The sequence below is a fragment of the Diuraphis noxia genome, unplaced genomic scaffold (assembly GCF_037042655.1).
Source record: "Diuraphis noxia isolate RWA-SAM2 unplaced genomic scaffold, SU_Dnox_SAM2 contig0002, whole genome shotgun sequence".
Taxonomy (NCBI): domain Eukaryota; kingdom Metazoa; phylum Arthropoda; class Insecta; order Hemiptera; family Aphididae; genus Diuraphis; species Diuraphis noxia.
In genome coordinates, this window is record NW_028301712.1 from 10755882 (window position 1) to 10774648 (window position 18767).

The following is an 18767-nucleotide window of genomic DNA, read 5'->3' on the forward strand; positions in this document are numbered from 1 at the left end:
TACATATATGGTATCCCAATTCATTTTTATTTTTCTATTTGTGTTTGTATAACATTGCTTAAAAAATAACACTTTTGTTTTTCATTGTATTTAATACATAAAATGCATTTGTCCGTTGGTAAAAACGCGTCATATGGTGTTGTGTTATTCTTCTATATTTATATTATATATTACCGAGTATATAATATATCTCGTATACACAACCCCTTTTTTTTGTTTGTACCCGTCGCATATCTCTCCAGTTTCCGGACATCGAAATTTTACCCACAGTCATAAGGTGTAGGTAATATTATACTCATACAGTCATACAGCTATATGTGAACGATATAATACTCACTGTCCGTTGATTAAACCTATATTTTAATATATCTACAATCGTGTAATGTAGCTGTAGTCTGTATAGCAATAAAATAATAAACATGTTTATTGTTTATATAGTTCAGTCCTACTTCTAGAATTATATAAATGGCTGAATCCTGTTCAATAATGCGCTTTATTGAATCCTATTAGGTACCTACGTATAATTTTTTGGATTAAATTAGAAAATTTCGACTTAACTGTAATACGTCCATATACGCATGAGACATGCCATTCGTATCATCATATATAAATACATACCTACTATTATAGTGACGTGGTCATCATGCCAACTCCGGTATTATCACTTTTTGTGTAAATAACCTTACTGACTTAATTTAACCTTGACCAGCATAAAATATTTTTAAAAAACGAAATTATAGGCATATATTTAAAAAAATAAAAATATTTAATACACTTATAGGGTGGATACATTTGTGGAAGCTGGTCATGCGATGTGGACCACGCTTTAATATTATTATTATTGTATAATCCTGGATTGGACACACTAGCCGTGTAACATGAACGCAACAGCATAGATTAATTAATACATTATTATATTGTACACAGTAACTGTGGAATTATACGTATAGGTACCTGCACAACGTTGAACGCGTCACACAAAAATTATTATGATCGAACGGACCGGCTCGACGTCTTCGGCGTCCACAATGATCTATGGGAACCGAATAACCGCGTGATAGAAAGGTCTTAGTGATGAATGAGCTTGTATATGTAGTGAAGGGGAAGGGGATACACCACTACAAACGATTATCACACGGTATTGTGCAGCGCGTGGTTTAACCCGTTCACCGATTGTGAACAATAATATTATTCATCATACACAGCTACGGGCGGCATGCAGTACACAAACCTGTATATATGGATAGGTAATGTATATATGTACACGTCAATGGCCTCTTATACAGGTTATTCACTAAGCACTCCCACCCCTATTTCGCCCTTAAATACCCAATTAATTAGTTCAAATTTTGAATTTTTAAATTTATTCAGTATATGTATACTTAAGGAACATATTATTTTTCATGACTTAGGGTTTTTTAGAATGTCATACATGGTGAAAAAAACAACTTTTTCAAATGAGAACCAATTTAATTTACTGAAATTGTTAAGCAGGTGATTTTGTTTAACATTTTGACTCTTATTTTAAATTCTGAGGGGAGTGATGATGAAAGTATTGGTTTTAAAATTATGTGTGTTTTTTCTTGTGTCAGTTATAATCATTTTGAGACAGAGATAGTAAAATGCATCGATTTTCTTCAACCAGCGTATTACTGGTAGGAAAATGAATCTAGTAAGTACTTTGGAGGATCAAAAGTAAAACATTTTCAATAGTTTTCAAGAGCATCGAGAAACAAAACAAAAATTAAGGAAAAACTGAGATAATTTTAGCAATGTCTATGCATCATAAAATTGTGGAAATATTTTAATTCTTTTTGAGATATTTATAGGTCCTATAAGAAAATTTAGTTCTGTAAAAAGACTTGAAAATAAATACAAAATTTCCATCAATTTTTTGTTGGTGAAAATTAAAAAAAAATGGAGTGTAAATCCACAATAATTTTTATGAGCATCTGAAGTAAAAATGTCGACAAGATCACAAAAATTGCCAAATTATTTCGAGTTAGAAACTCTTAAAATATTTTCTATATATATCAAAAATTTTATATCGTTTTACAAGATTCTACTTAAGTTTTTCCTACATTTAACAAAAAAAAAGTTTACCGGATACTCAAATTAATTTTTTAATTGACCCGTAAATCAAGATATTCTCATACAATGGTTTTTTTATTTTGTGTTTATCCAAAAGCTACTATTAACCTTAAGTTTATTTATTTTAAATTTTCAAAACATTTTTACTCATTTTGAGTTAATTATAACCATTTGAAATTTGAAATTGTTTGCTTTTTTATTCAATAAATTTTAATAAAATGTTATTCTTTGGGTCAAAAAGCTTGAAAATCTAATGCAAGGTTCCTTAAAAGTCGTAAAATATCAGTTTAAAACATTAAAAACACATATTCAATATATTTTTTTTATAATTATTTGAGGTTCTAATTTCGACAAAATTTATCAAACTGAAAATGTACCTACAAATAATTTTGTTGTTGAAAATTTTCAATTTTTTGTAACTATTATTATCAAAATAATAATCGGGATTCCATAGCCTTCACTATATGTCTATATATATATATATATAATAGCTATTAATAAAAATAATATAATTTTAACAATTTACCAAATAAAAAATGGTAAATACTAGGTATTTTTTTTTATATAATTATAATTTGTTAGTACATGAATTTGAATCGAGCATCTCTAATTGAAAATAATTTTGTTAAAAAATTGTATGAAAAGGAAACTATCTTTAATATGAAAAATAATAATTTGTATATGATTTGTGTTCAAAAAAAATATAAAACCATTGATTCTTTAGTTATTATTATTATTATTATTATTATTATTATTTACGTGCTCTATCTCTTCCGAATAACTATACGATCCTTGAGTGTTGACAATTTATTCAAGCCATCCTCCCCTATGAAGTTTTTATTGTTTAATATAATAACGTATATAATATATATTATACGATTTTGTTGAATTGTCGAGAACTATATTGTTTTGTATTTTTATTTCCGAGTGGTATCTCACTCCACGATTGTATTCAACAAGCAACAACACGTGTTTGTTATTTTAACATGATGGTCGTCGCTAAGTTCAGTGACGTATAAAAAAGATTACGCTTAAGGTTTAACGGTAGCTTGGAAGTCGTATGATATAGAATTTTTATAAATGTATATATAATTATACACGGTTTTACCGAGGGGACGTGATATTAATCAAGTATCATTCACACGAGTCATTGAAAAAAAATTTTACCTCCCTAAGGATAATATCAATCGACGTTATATCTATATCATATAAAAAAAATACATACAACATGCAATACCAATGTGAATAAAGTAAAAAGTTAGTTTTTAAAACCTCGACATTTTTTAAAAATCTATTGATTTTACTTAAAGAAAATTAAGGGTAATAATTAAATATTACTTTAACAAATGATTACATAACTTACAGCGGTTCCTAAAATTGTTTTTTCACACCTTCCGCAAAAAAATATTTGTGTTATGACTGCCATTAAAAATATAAGAATATAAAAGTAATAAAATAAATATTCAATATAATATACTTATCTTTATATGACTTTTATTATTTTTGCAAACGAAATAGTAACTAATTTTATTTTGTATACTTGAAAATAAATAATGTGAGCATGGTACCTACCTATTCGTTTTTTACGTATTGTGCGAGACAAATACATACAAATAGTCTAATTAAACATACCTAAACTTGCTGTAGTTAATTAAATTATTAACAAATTACACATATCTATGTGAAAAAGGGATTAAGCCATTAAAATAATAATAAAAACTAAAAATTATAGGTGCCTAAATGACTTTTTTTATTTATTTGCGCTTTATATTCTATTAATATGTATATTGTATATCTATAATAATATATGCAATTAGGTTTTATTTATTTAAATTGTTATACAAAATCATGAACTTAAAATTTAACTTGGGGGGTGGAGTGGCCGAGCGGACTAAGGCGTCTGTTGCCATGCACGCAGTCGCCGGTTCGATCCTCGGTCACGGGCGGCATCGCTCTTTGGGCATTTCGCGGTGTCTGGAGAGAGAGGCCGCCGCCCCCCAACCGGGCATGGCAGAAACCTACGGGTGCCCATTCAAAATTCTGCCAAAATACCCACGTGTTTAAAACCTACAGTACCTTCCCCTACAGTTCCCCCAGGCTAATGACCTCAATTATCGAAGCCTTAACCCTAAAAAAAAAAAAATTTCACTTCAAACATTTTATATGATTCCAATTACTTTTAATTTCGTACAATATTTCTCTCTTTTATATACTGAGATAAAAAAAAAATAAATACGTTTTAGAATTTTAGCTCTAACAGACAAAAATATAATTTGATTTTCTTGCATGGCTAAAACTAATTAATATACGAAAAACATAATAATATTATGTAGGAAAATGCGCGAGAGCATTTTCGTGGTTACCGTTGCCGCTGGTGTGCGATTCTCGTGTTTGTGTTTTATAATATTATAGGTACTTATTAAACTACCTATATTCGTCCTAGTGGCCTGTTTACTACGGATATAATAATTTACACAACTTGGAAAAGAGAACTAAAAACTGTTCATGTTGTCGAGGGATGGTAGGTACCTACGTAAATTTATATATATATTTTTTTTTTAATTATCCCGCGGCAATCTAAGGCCATTGGGAAGGGGGTAGTACTGTAGGTTCTTATGGAACTGTAGGTTGGTTTTACACGTGGGTGAGAGTTTTGGTAGAATTTCTATTGGGGCACCCGTAGGTTTCTGCCATGCCCCGGAGTGGGGGATGGCGGCACTTGTTCTCCGGACACCGTGACTTGCCCGGAGAAAAATGCCGCCCGATGGTCGAGGATCGAACCCGGTCCGGCTGAGCCACAGCCGACGTGGTAGACCACTCGGCCACCTCGTCCCTCAATTTACATTTTATAGTATACGTATATACCTACATCAGCCGCAATAGTGCGGCGGCAGATTAGCTTGGGGTGGAATTATAATTTTACTTATTTGTATCAATATTATGGAGCAATGGCGACGGCAGCAGTATAGTGGCCTTCGACATTTAAAGTCAAATGGCGTGATCATAACAACGACGACGTCATGTCTTAAACGAGTTTCTATAACATCTTTTTCAAGCTAAACTGTAATTATATAGGTTTATTTTATACCTATGCATATGCTTCGTGGGATAAAAGATTTCCAGCGGCGGTATAAGCTAAGCTTACAATCATTACGAAATGTCACCATTCGGCGAACACTATCCAACAGCAACTTCTCTACGCATATATAAAATTATATTATAATATACACATTTATAGGTAATGTAGCCTATATTATACATATCTCCGTCATGGTCGTGAAACGTCGTGCGGCGGAAGATGTACCTACCGGCGATGGAAATCATTATTTCGGCCAGCCGATTTCGAAATCGGGTCGAACGCGCGTCATTCCACTCAGTTTTATATAATAAAATCAACAAAAACAAATCAACGGTCACCCCGCAGCGATTTTTGCTAATCGTCTTTCACTAAATCGCGCGCGCTGTACCGTCGCCCGTCAGCGCTAGACGAACCGTCGTGACAGTTACGCTGCTGTGATAGTAGACCTGCAATAGATGATGCGAACGGAACTACAATAATTATTTTAATAAATATTAAACGGATATACACATTACCTGATACCTATGAATACTATCCGTCTCGCCTGCACCTTCGTGATCAGACTTGCGAGTATCATAATAATGTTTTTCAGCGTTTTCGCATGCCTCACAAATCACAATATACATAACATACTTGTGTATACGCGTCTACGCAAGCATGTATAAAAAAAAAAAACATATAAAAGATGAGATTTTCAAACTATCCGGACATTCTGTATAATATATTTACACGAGTATTTATACGGCGTATACGCATGTCGCTGTACAGCACTAGGTAAAGATTGCGCGAAGTAGTATTTCGAGGAGATCAAAAAATAAGGAAAATGCACGCACCATATAATGTTATTATAAATAATATATCTATTACATTTTCTCGTGATATCATTATTATTACATTCAGCGTCGTCGCTGCTGTTACCTACTTTTCTAACGGTGAATTATAAACGTTTAAATCGTATCTGTATAATAATAATAATAATAATATAATATATAGAATGATATACCTACCACAGTACATTGTTGTTCTGCTCATTCTATTATTCTAAGAACGTAAAGGAAACGAAATCAATTCAGAGATATTTCGACCAGACAGAACTCCGGTAGGAACCTATGATATTAATTTTTACCGATGCTTAAATTTTATGCAGACGCGGTTTTTTTTTTTTTTTTTTTGAAAGCCATACTATTACAACTCGTTAAAAATTATAATAAATAATAACGTTGTTTTATCATAATCGTAAGTTATAAGTAAACGACTTTTTAATTTTTGCCTGGCTCAGAAATCATTTATAGATTGTCAAGGCGTTTTTCATCTAAGATTCTGTTCTAATATTGTATTATTTGTATTATATTAACTATCGTTTACTCTAAACATAAAAATATTGTTGAACGTGGGTGCTATATAATTTAATTACGATTTAATAAAGAGTGATTATTTTAACAATTAATACTGAATAGATATAAATCATTTCAAAAAGTATACACTTTAAACAGATCAGATACACGGGCAATGTAAATTTTGTTAAAGTAATTTTATACTTGTTGTTGAAATTACAACCAACTTTTAATTTTTAAACGGCAATCTATGATTTTTGATTTAATAACCGATATAAGTATACTAAATTTAGTTCAATTTATGACCTACCCTAAGAGCTAATATAACTATGTTCTGTCCTAGTTTAATATACAGAAGTCAGCAGAAATGGATTTAAAATTGTTATTTTATAAATTTATAGTGTTTTTTTTTTGTAAATTCCAATCAATAGTATTATTTAACACAATAAACGAATAAACGTATAATTGCTAAATATGATGTAGGTATTAAGAGGACGTTATACCCGCACGTGTTGTCTCCGTCTTACAAGTGCATATAACATTGAAAATTTTACGCTCACCAGATCACGTTTAGCTCCGCGAGTTTAAAATTTAGAGTGAATTGACCTTTTATAAAAATTAAAGGCGACATTATTATCAAGGGCTTTTCATAGGCTTTTCATTACATTTTAATTTTAAAGCGAGTTATGAGTATTTTAAAATTGTAAATTGTTTGTTTATCTTAAAAATACTCATAACTCACTTTAAAATTAAAATATTATAAAAAGCCTATGAGAAACTCTCGATAATAATGTTACCTTTAATTTTTATAAGAAAGCAATTCACTCTAAATTTTAAACTCACGGAGCTAAACGTGATCTACTGAGCATAAAATTTGGTATGTTACGCAATTGTAAAACGGAGACAACACATGAAGGTACAACGTCCTCTTAAAAAGTTACATTGTTTTATTATAGGTAATCTAAAAGTGTATAGAAAATTGTGGAAAACATTGTAAGTCATGATTGGATATAATGCAGGAAAATATAAAGTTTAAAAATTTAGTTCTACCTTCAACATTCAACAATTCTACATATTTTAGTTTAGTTAATAATTATTGACTACAATAAACTATAAAAAATGAGGTGATAAATATATTTTACTGAAATGTTCGATGGAGCATTAAAATGGTTTCGTGGTTTAATACGTATTATGTGTTTATGAACAGACCTTTAGAGAAAGTGTATCAAACCAATTTGACGTAAAATAAAATGTAAGTAACGATTATGTTTTAGGTTATCGATTATTTCACTCCATAAAAGAGTAAAATCAAACTTATTTTTGTTAATAATCCAACAATATAATTATATATGATAAATAACCTATTATGTATTTCTAACTAAAAGCTTACAAGTTAATCAAAAAACTTTCAAGTAATAATACTATTCATTAATTTAATCACAAATTTAGATAAAAATTTAAAGTAGTATCTTATTTTTAAGATTTAGTCGACTTCACAACATTAATAAACTATGTATATTGTATATAAATAATAATATTATTTAACATATAAAAACGGCTAATGCGTATACATTCTGTCGTTCCCCTCTAAGTTTTCTATTTGGTAATATGAAGAAAAGCAATGACTTGTATAATATATAACCTAACTCTCAATCGGTTTAATCCTAATGCATCAATCGAGTCAATGTGATTTATACAATAATATATTATCAAGATTAAAGAGATTGTAAGGCACCCCTATTAGAACACGGTCTCTAGGGTATGTTTATGTGGTTTAAACCAAATTCCTTTTGTACAACAAATAACATCTTATATTCGTACGCCGGTTTTTATCTGAAGTACACAAAATACGTCATGACTTCACGAGTAAATGGGCGTAGGCATAAACAAGCGCATATGTAACTGAAATCAGAAATATGACTTATTCTGCTCTTCATAGATATTTCGTTTAAAGCAATTATCGCATTTAGCATCATAATTATTAGATCATTAGAAATATATGCTATAGATTAGTATAGTATAGATTACTAAGTTATTTAAATTAAACTTAAAATGTATGTATAGAGGATTGCTGACAAAAATTATACCTATACATATGTATGTGATTATGTAACTAAACATAATATACCTCTCTATACTCCAAAATTAGCATACAAAAAACTTTAATCCCAATGAATAGGCATAATGCTAGATAAAAAACTAATCTGGGGACCCACTTAAAAAGAAAAGAAAATCAGTAAACAATAGACTTTATTGCCTCCATACTCTCTTAAATATCACTTCAAAATAAACTACTTATATATAAGTATAAGGCAAGTTTGGTCTTATGGAATCGCAACTGGAGTCCTGCTAAACCTTCAAACATCTGACCAGTTCAGGCATTTCAATAAATAGCGCTGAGGCTACTAACCCACGCCCCGTAGTATGTTTCAAATCATTCTTTCCACAGACTTAAAAATAAGTACTACCACTGAACTAGCCAAAATAATGTATGAACATTGAACACTTCCACCGAAATTTAAGAATGCATACAAATTCTTTAATACCACACATGTCCACAGTCACCCTCTCAGAAATCCACCACGTATACCAAAGCGTAAAATTGTGTAGAGACCTATGATTAAATTAGTAAAAGAGGTATTACCAATAGGTTTCTTTCTTTACACGTTACTCATGTTATTTTAATATAATTTTAAATTTCAAATTTGCTTGTTATAATAATTGTATACAAATTATAAATTGTCTTAATCACAAAAAAAAAATCGCAATGAATAAACATAATAAATGTTGATATATTAGGTATATTGGTAATATAAAAATAAAATAAACGATAAGCCGATAACTAGAAACTGAATACCAGTAAAACTTGTCCGCAGAAACATAACATGTGGTCTGTAAGCACTACGCATATTATTTAATAAGCACCTAAAACAAGTATGGAATAAAAGATATTTTAACTCTTGGGAAGTTGAAAATCAATTTTGTTTAAATATGCTTTATTTTAGATTTACTTAGTCTCTGTAATGTTATTACAGTGGTTATGTGAAACCAATTTCGATGCACCAGGCTTGAAGTATAGGTAAATTCAGCAAGGAAAATACTGTAATCGTTATCTAGTTGGAACTTATTAACATAAAACAAAACTCAATTACCAAAAAACCCTATTGTTCCGCTAGGTAGGACAAATTAAACTTAACGGATACGTTATGATAGTTCTAACATGGTAATAACCACCAAAATATTATTCAAACAACCTCGGAATGTATAACACTTCAATTCTCAATAATAGGTACATTAATTCTTCATTCAATGTCTATATTATTTTATTTTGTCAATACAGTTTCTTTGAAAAAATTTATGTTTACAAAAATAATATACATCACACATTATTCCTACACGTATATATTATTATTATGATTTACTATTGTCTATTATGTAACAAAAGATTTTAATACTTTAATTTTTATTCAATATTTTAATATAAAAAATGCATTTAATAATAATTTAATTTTTATAAATTCTAAGTACAGTCAATTTCAAATGTTTGAATACAAATAACAAAATGTGTCTAATACAAGTATACGAGATACAATTTAAGGCATTATCTTATCAAAACTTAAACAATCATAACATTATTCGGTTGCATACACGGTTGGAATCCGAATGGCTGCAAGATGGCTGACTTTGTTATCATTATCAGTTATCACAGATTTTACTATCACTTCATTCTCAAAATAATATATTTCTTTCCCTTACTTTATTTCTACCCGAGTTGTATTCTAAGTAGTGTGTTCTAAGTCTAATATACTAATTCCAAGTTTATTTTTCTCTAGTGACAGTAAAGTATCTAATTGCTCTATCTTATTTTAAACACTGAACAGGTTTAATGAACTCACTACATCAAATACTTCTGAAAATATTTGTGTTTGAACGAATGATTATCAAAAATTACTAATTTAAATTAGTTAAACAACTTGTCTGTTTAATTAAATGTATGTATAATACTGTGAAAGTTTACACCACTAACAGGGGCGGAGTGGCTCAACAATTCTTATCGGGCAAACAGATATTTTCAGGCCATTTTTTTCAAATTTAATTTCTTACCATTTATTGTCTTACTGCTAGATGTGTGCTTACCATTTTTTGATTGGGTGAAGTATAAAACAATTTATTTAGCCTACATATTGCTAGAAGATATTATCAATTTATTATCATACGCATTTTATATTCTTCCTAGCTTCTATTGTAAAGTAGGTAATAGGTATCAACCATAAAAATGTTTATTCATTATAATATCAAGTATTTGAACCAAAAAACTCCCTCTAAGTAATCTTATAACTGAACACAGATATTATTTTATATTAACACAAATATATCACTACTATAGAAATTTATTTTTTATACTTATATATTATAAAAACACTTAAGCTTCTTGTTTTAGGAAATTTATTAAATAATATTTTACAATAACAATTTGCTTAGTAAATTACTTTTACTGCCCAACTCGTTAGTAATGACAGCGTTATCTACTTCTTAAATAAGAAAAGTAATACCATCAGCTTATTTGCATGAGCATAATATATTATGCATTGACAAAAATTTAAAAATTTACCTAAATTAAAAGTAATAACATACTACCAGAGTAGGGGGTATTTAAATACAATTTTATTTATATAATATTTTACTATAAAAATATGTTTATTTGAATATTTTTTTATTCCAAATTATACTAATTCAAATAATTAACTAGATAATATTATTTTGCCCAACTCTGCATACTACAATATGTCAATACCTACCTTTGAAATATTAATTAATTTTTTCACACTTTTTCCACATTGTCAAATAGGCAATAAGAATAGCTATAAGAAAAATATCACAGGCAAGAATATTTAATTTATAAATAAAAAAACTAAATACTTATATGATATTATGTTATAATATTCACACATATATATATATATATATATATTGATATATACATAACATATCAATAATTTTTTATACTACTCGTATTAAAAGAAAAAAAGTAACGAGTAGTTTTGTTACATTACTACCAAAATGTAATTTAAATGACGTATAAATGATCATCGAATTACTTAAAAAGGAATTTCGTCGCAGTAACTTGTAACTTAAATTAAGTTAATCCCCAACACTGGGCCGGAGTTGTTAAGTGATTTAGTTAGCTCTTCATATCATCTTCACAAAAATATACACGTAATAAATCGTTGTATAGTAACTGCAGATCTGAGATCATTTTTTTCATACTAGCCCATTAATTTACTGGATGACCGAACCCATATTATGTTCAGTTCCACTACACAATTTTCATATGAGATATTTTTCCATTAGGAAACAACCGATTTTTTTACTATATAATTTTCACGATGTGCAAAACGACACTGGTGCCGATTTGAAGTAAAGTGAGTTTCCGGTGGCAACGAACTCCATCTGTTTAATGTCGATAAAAAAATATTGAATAATATACAATAATATTTCTAGTTCAAATCGATAATTTTTATATTTTTAATAAAAATGGAACGAAAATTAATAAAATACATATTTTTATTGTTGGAGATCTTGCATTTAACCTGACTGACGTGATTACGTTTAAAAAATTAAATTAAATACCTACATCTTGATATCTCATACTGACATATTATTTTTTAGTATAACAAATAAAGGTATGAAAGTTAAGTTTTTTACAATATTTTTTGTGTTTTGAAAATAATTTATGAATGTGAAATAAATAATAATATTTTAAAGTTTTTATTCTGAGCTTTCAGCTGTTTTCGTTATACATACATACAGTATAGGTAGGCCAGGTATTTCAGGCGTTGTTAAGACTGAAACTACAATATAGTATACCTACTCGTATATTCGTGCTAGAAAATTACATAGCATTAGCAAATCGAGTGTACATTTATGTATGACTGTCAAAAATATAATATAGAGAATTTTATGTCTAGTAGATTAATTATATCACAGCTACATCATTTCTATGTAAGATTTCACAAAAGTAATTTCAGTCGCATTTTTATTTAAGTACATAATTATATATATACAAACTACAATAAAAATAAATAATGTAGGTATACTATGCATAGTAAATATTATCACAAAGCCAAAGTTAAACGTATATAACATTACATTAATTTTTTATGTTTCACTAATTTAATTTAAAAACTATAACCACAAATCACAATTAATAGATATTAGTAAATTTAAATTCAATTATTTTCAAACTTTCAGTTGTTTATTTAATAATGTATGTAATATTATAAGTTATAACAGTATTTAGATTTAAGGAACGGTATCTATGGTTTTTTTTTATTTTAAGCATGGTATCGTTTCCTAAATCTAAATTGAATAATCAAAGTTTCTGTTGTAAGTATAATAATTAATATTTCATTCAAGTCAGCATTGCAGGTTTTTTTTGAACCAACTATAAACCAATAAATAATAAATAAGTAAAAGGTATAAGCAAAAATAAAATAGTATTAATCTTTTACTTGTTAATTATAATTTATAAATATTTGTTTTAATTGAACAATAATAGAACCTGGTAATATATATTAATTTATAGTCAATAATTTAATATAAAACGATTTAAAATTTGTTTAAACAATCACATGTTTTGTAATACATCAGCAATGTACCTGTATTTAACATCCTAATATCGTAAATTCTATACATATAATATATAAAGTGTAAACGTTAAATTTGTTTTTCAATAGCAATAATTGTATAAAGTAAGGGGTACCCTCTTACATTTAATTTATGTAATAATTTTTAGTTTTGAGATGCTGGGTAGATTAAAATAATATGATGACAAATGTAAATCTTAATAAAAATTATTTACGATCTGTTATTCGAGCAATAATTAATTTAAATATATATAATGGTTCCCAAAATATTATAAACAACCATAATGAATACAACTATTAAATTCAACCCTCATGCGAAGTCCGTGGTGTCCAAATATCAGTGAAACACATCATAACAGAATTCCTAAAATACCAGCAAGAACGACAGAACACCGCGGATTGGATAAGACCCTCGACATTGCATTGGAACCCGATTTGATCATTTGAGAACAAAAAGATGATTCTTTTTTCGAAGTAAACAGGCCTCTATAATTGAATATAATTTAATGATTCATAATTTTTTTATTCCTTTTTTTGTTTTGAATTTTAATATTAAGAAACCATACTATTATTGTAACCCCTTAAAAAAAAAAAAATTCTGTTAAAATCTTAAACCTTGCAGTAAACATAACATTACTGTAACTAATGGCCATGTAGCTGCCAAGTTTTTATTTGATCATTAAAAAAAAAAATAATAAATTCAAATAGCCGAATACATTAACTATAATATAATATTATGTATTATTATTTTATTGATATAGTATATAATGTCAAATGTAAATAAAAAGTGATGTAATTTATTATTTGTATGAACATCAATAGTGTTGTATATCAATATATTATAGTACACATGTTTATTTATATAAGTGCATACTCCACAGTACATCAGTACACAAATATTGCAAACATCAAACACAAACTCAATATATAGGACATAATATTATATAGTCACCTATACCTATAGGCTATGCTGCCGCTCACATAAGATATACCTAATTTGTTTAACTAAGATACATGGTCGTGAAAATGAATGTAAAGAAAGCATTGTATTTTATGATATCAGTATAGATAACAATATAATATGTATTTTTTGTACCTATACGTCCTTTGGGTACAATAACAAATAGACCATCGTTCACGGTCAAAATTGATCGTGTTGAGAACCGTTACATGTAGTGCCATGCCATAACGTTTCGATTGAATAAACTGCGATCAAATATATTATTTCCATACAAAACAATGCGTCCCATTAACGAGCACACATTATGCGCGTCCAGTGCCGTGTATAATTAATTAAGACGAGTGCTAATGATCTGCGGCGAACATTTGATACGTCGATATGATAACAACATAAACGCATATGTGATATGTACAAAAAAATTGTTAAAATATAGATATTACACTTATTACACTTAAGTGTAATATAATATCTGAAGTCAGTGTTATTTGAATAACGGACAACTCTGGGAATTAAACATCAACCGTATCGAAATAACGTTATTGATCTAATAAAACCACGTCAAGTAAATTTTAAAAAAAAATTACACGGCGTTTGAGTTAGGCAATTGTATGCTTAATTCGTTTAAAATAGGTAGATAATTACATTTTTTTATCAGAAGGAAATAAACATAATATAAAGTATGATATGATATACAATGTATATATTGATGTATGCATGCAATACAACTATAAAAGTCTCATAAGAAGGTGTGCTGCCAAATGAAACTCATAATTTTGGAAACCCAAAATTGTATCTAATTATACATATATATTTTTTATTATTATTTTAAATGAAGCCACGACAACAAGGGTCATTGGCTTCAGATTCTTGTTATATTACAAAAGTATAAAAACAGAGAACTCACTCTGCTCTATGGTATCAAGTTTACCTTGTCATTGAGTAACTTTCACGACGTGTAAAATTTGAATTCAAAAATAAATAACTAATCCAAGACTATAGATTGAACTATTTTTTTGTCAAAAACATTGCGTAAATGTTGTACAATAATAATTATACCTAATATGTATTATATATTATATTTATTATACGTATAGGTATACTTATTACTGCTGTTATAACTTACAATTTTATGACTCAATAAACCGATGTACCGTATAATTGGCATGAATAGATTCGTATAGTATCAATATTTTTTAATCCACATTGAGTAAAGAAAATATTAACAAACATATACAAGGAAATTTATATATAATTCTTATTTTAAACTATCGACATTTGACTTTCATATATATATAAAGATTTATATAAAATATTATTTATTAGAACTTTTACTGAATATTCAATATTTATTGAGTTAACAGTTAAATTAAAAAATGTGTTGAGCGGTATGACCTTATATTAAAAACTAAAAATATACTTGCATACTTAAATTAATAATAATTATCCATTTTCTGCTTTCTATAAGATGGATATACTTAAAAATAAATAACTTTCTCAATCATATCATATTTTTTTATGTAATAATAAAGTTAAAATCTAAATTTAAAATGTATAATAGAATCTAACCTAACCATATTATTAAACTAATGATATAAGTTAATGTAATCATTTCACGAATTTATGTACTTGTTTGATTTCGCCGAACTTTCAAAATGAAAGGGTATAAAGACCAAAGAATATTTTGTTTGGTATATTTCAGAATTATTGTCAAAAGCAATATATAATAGAATCATAACTACGTATAGGTAAGCATAATATGTTGTATGAAGTTGAAAAAATCAAATATAGCAATTTTTAACATACCTTCCGGGTTTATTGTAAAAAAAAAAATGTATTAAAGAGTAGTGCAAAACTAGTGAATATTTATAACTACCTATATATATATTTTATATTACGGCATGTAGAAAATGCAATCGATAGAAAAATATCTGAAATAATACAAGGTATCAATAATTGAACTTTTGGATTAAATTCTTACTATTTTTTAAAGTTTAATTTCTAATAAATTTTTACAAAATATCATGATACATTTCAGGGCAAATTTATAAAATATTCAAACAAATGATTATTAATTATTGTTAGTTATTTTTACATTTATTGTATAACACTAATAGACGTTAAGATTATAAAATATAAATGGTTTTTTATTTTATTAAAATGTTTAGTTCAAAAATATGATTTTATTTGAGCATAAAATAAGCTTATTAATCATTTTTAAAAAAGAATGACGAGCCTATAGATCGTATGAATATATTATATTATATGACAAATTAAAACGAACATTATTTTCAATAATTCACATTATTTAAAAGCATTTTTTTAATTGATAGTTATTGCGAAAGAATATCAGATACTCAAGCACTAATTTTAATATGCTTACTATGCTTTTTAAACATGAACATTTGAATTTCACACAAAAATAAATTAGTGTGTACAATACTTCAATCTCAGAATGTATATCCCCTTTAAAAATGTATGCAAATAAAAAAAACATATAAATATTAAACATAAAGTTAAAGATTATTAGATTAAAAAAAAAAACTCAATTTATAATAGAACAAATCAATACAGTGCACAATGAATATCTCATTTTTAAATTTACAATGGGAAAATTGTTTTTCCCGGAGCAGTTGAATTTCTATTGATGGATAGTCAATGTAAAGATAAACGAAAATTATAAACACACAAACTGTTTCTATGTACAATAGTTTTTGTTGTTAATTCTTAGTCACTGTCTCGATGTAATAGATAAAAAAGAAGAAAGAGAGGAGAAAAGATGACGACAATATTTTAATTTAATGATGAATACTCGGACAGCTTGTATGGTGGTTGACCGAGTATATAAAGTGGGAGAAGGCGGAATGGTTTTATATGTAAGACCACACACAAGTTTTCCTACTAGGACGTTAATCTTTGTTACAGTGCATACCTAATAAACACTAGTTTAGAATGTATCTATCTATTTTCCTTCTAATAAAAAATAAAAATTCAAGCTAATTTGGACGGTTTGTTTCGTATTCACCTATTCTCAACTGTAATAGCTCGTGTTCAAAAGAATAATAATATTTAATTTTCATCACTTAATATCTAAACCATCACAAGACGAAGACGTATTATGTTAAGATTTTTTTTTCATCTTTTCTGCCTTCTCGACAATTTTTATAATCAAAGTAGTAAATTCAGTTAACATTGCTAATTATCTAATATCATTCAAAATTAATATTTTAAATATAGCAAAATATTGACCCAGATTTCGATTTGTTTTAAAACGTATATTAAAAACGGTCAATTTCGCATACATAACAATTTTTATTTTTTTTTAATGATGATAACTAATTTCTCAATTAACTATTAAGCAACTATTACAATTATTGAATGTAATTTATTCAAACTATAACTACAATATAACATCCACAAAAACAGGAACTATGTTTTTATATCTTATCCTTTTTTGTTCATCACGGCGGTATTATACATCCGTTACGGCATAAAGCGGGGTCTCGTTGCGCTAGCTATACGTATAAAGTATATAATACACTATCTTAAATATAAATTATACAAGAATAACTGCATACAATATTCGAGATCTAATTATTTTTTAAAATTATATCACCTCAAATGGATATTTAAAAATGTGTTGAGTAAAAAGAATATTATTTAATTCAATAATCATGGGCTTTTGTCTAAATTATACGTATATACCTTAACTGTAAACACATAGGTGACAACAATAATTTATTTTTAGTCAATTTTTATTGCAGTACAATAATTTAAAATATTCATAACATTTTAAAATACAACATAAGAAATTGTAAATAAAATATCATACACGAAAAACGTGTAAATAATTAATAATTAATAGTTATTTGTATTTATTCAATTGGGTAGTAAAGGCGATATTCATTACATTCTTTTAAAATTTAAAAAAAGCGGGTAAGTCATGGATGTCGCTCTACTGTACTGTAGGTTACTGCAATGTAATGTATGGGATTAAATTTGAATGCAATGGTAGGTATCATTGTATACGAAAAACGATTCTGAACGGAGATGATTTGTCAGTCTAGGATATATTATATTTAAATATAGTCATATATTCTATTTTGAAACAAATATTTTATTTTTCAATTATGACGCATTTTGCATATGGCATGGTCAATCAATTAGTGTAGTTATCATGTAGTTATCGTAATTCATAATACCTTATATTATCATAGATATACGAATACCTGGTTTGAGGATAAATCGTTATCATTACGCGATTTCATAAAAATTTAAAACTCAAACGCTCAAAACATTTTTCCTATAATGATGCTTCAAATTTTCTCTATAGCTATTTGAAGCAAAACTTATGGAAAACTTGGTGTTAAATTTTATAACCTTAGATATAAATACAAACAATATTATGAATTTTTAACTACAAAATAATTTGCAAATATTCAAGGTTTTGACGAATTTTTGTCAATATTTGAAATTCAAATGCTAATAAAAATTTAATTTGAATTTCCGGTGGACATTTTTTTTGTGATAAAGATTGACAAATTTGTAAGGAATCTTGTATTAAATTTTCAAAGCTTAGATTTAAAAAGAACATTTTTTATGAATTTCTAGCTTATAATAATTTGCGAATTTTCGTAATTTTTACGTATTTAGACAAA

The 18767-nt window shown here is 27.5% G+C and overlaps 1 protein-coding gene across 2 annotated transcripts in view; it reads right to left on the reverse strand.

Annotated features, from left to right (window-relative positions):
- LOC107173503 (uncharacterized) overlaps positions 1–18767 on the reverse strand; it is a 55770-nt gene that overhangs the window by 26942 nt on the left and 10061 nt on the right. The gene's annotated exons all lie outside the window — the stretch shown is intronic.